Source organism: Mus caroli, chromosome 4 (genome assembly GCF_900094665.2).
Source record: "Mus caroli chromosome 4, CAROLI_EIJ_v1.1, whole genome shotgun sequence".
NCBI lineage: Eukaryota > Metazoa > Chordata > Mammalia > Rodentia > Muridae > Mus > Mus caroli.
The window spans coordinates 122,058,965-122,059,943 of record NC_034573.1 but is presented as its reverse complement, the minus strand read 5'-3'; the positions used below and the strand labels follow the sequence as shown (position 1 = coordinate 122,059,943).

Below are 979 nucleotides of genomic sequence, written 5' to 3'. Positions count from 1 at the left end.
GGCGGCGGCGGCGGCGGCGGCAAAGAACTCAAGCGAATCATTGCTTCGGAAACCTGAAAATTGGAGCAGAGTGATTACCAGGACATCATTCATTGCCTGCAGTCTTCGGCACTTCATTTTCCCACGCAGCTCCTCGACTCTCCAGACTACATCCCTTTCTCTTTTTTTAAACAACAACTCCACAAAGAAAAAGTCAGCTCACTGAAAGCACCTGCTTTGTAGAAAAACCTAGAAACCCAGTAGATTCTAGAAAGCATTTTAAAAAAAAGGGGGTTGAAAAAAAAGGCGATTTAGGGAAAGAGTGATAAAATATGTATTTACCGATGAATTGTGTGGATTTGATCCAGTTTGGTTAGATAATGGTAACTGTATGTTCCATCGAAGAACGAATCTTGAGACTTACCCGCTTTATAAAGGCCAAGGTAGAGATCCTTTGAAAAATCGATTAGTATTTCAAATTCCTTGAGTGAAGACAGTTGGGACTCCTTTGAATCAGGAAAGGTGTTTTGAGACGAAATTTCCACCCTAGACATGTAGGTAAATAAAGCCTTCATTATTCTGACATTTCATAATGGAAATGACTTTGAGACTCTTAGGTTGTGTTAATGTATCAAGGTGGTAGATCTTTAATACAGGCTGTCAGTTGTCTTTCCTAGCTAGTTGGGGGTGGCACATCCCTGTAACCCCAATACTCTTGTGGCTATGGCAGGAGGGGGAGCATGAATTCAAGACCAGCTAGGTCTATGTAGACCTATTGTAGATAGGATCTATTGAGACCTTGTCTCAAAAAAAAGAAAGTTTCTTGAATGTGTCTGGGAGGGTGGGAAGTGGGGACAGTACAGCAGTGGCTTTAGAGAACTCTGTGGAGTTGGTTCTCCTACTTTCCTGTGGGTTCCTGGAACGGAACTCAGATGGCCAGGCTGGCACGGCAAGAGCCTTTACCATCTGAACCATTTTGCTAGCCCACAATTTTTTTTTT

General features: G+C 42.7%; 1 protein-coding gene across 2 annotated transcripts in view; it reads left to right on the top strand.

The window, feature by feature from the left end:
• Window positions 1–979, top strand: part of Phactr4 (phosphatase and actin regulator 4) — a 66,623-nt gene that overhangs the window by 794 nt on the left and 64,850 nt on the right. The window lies entirely within an intron of this gene.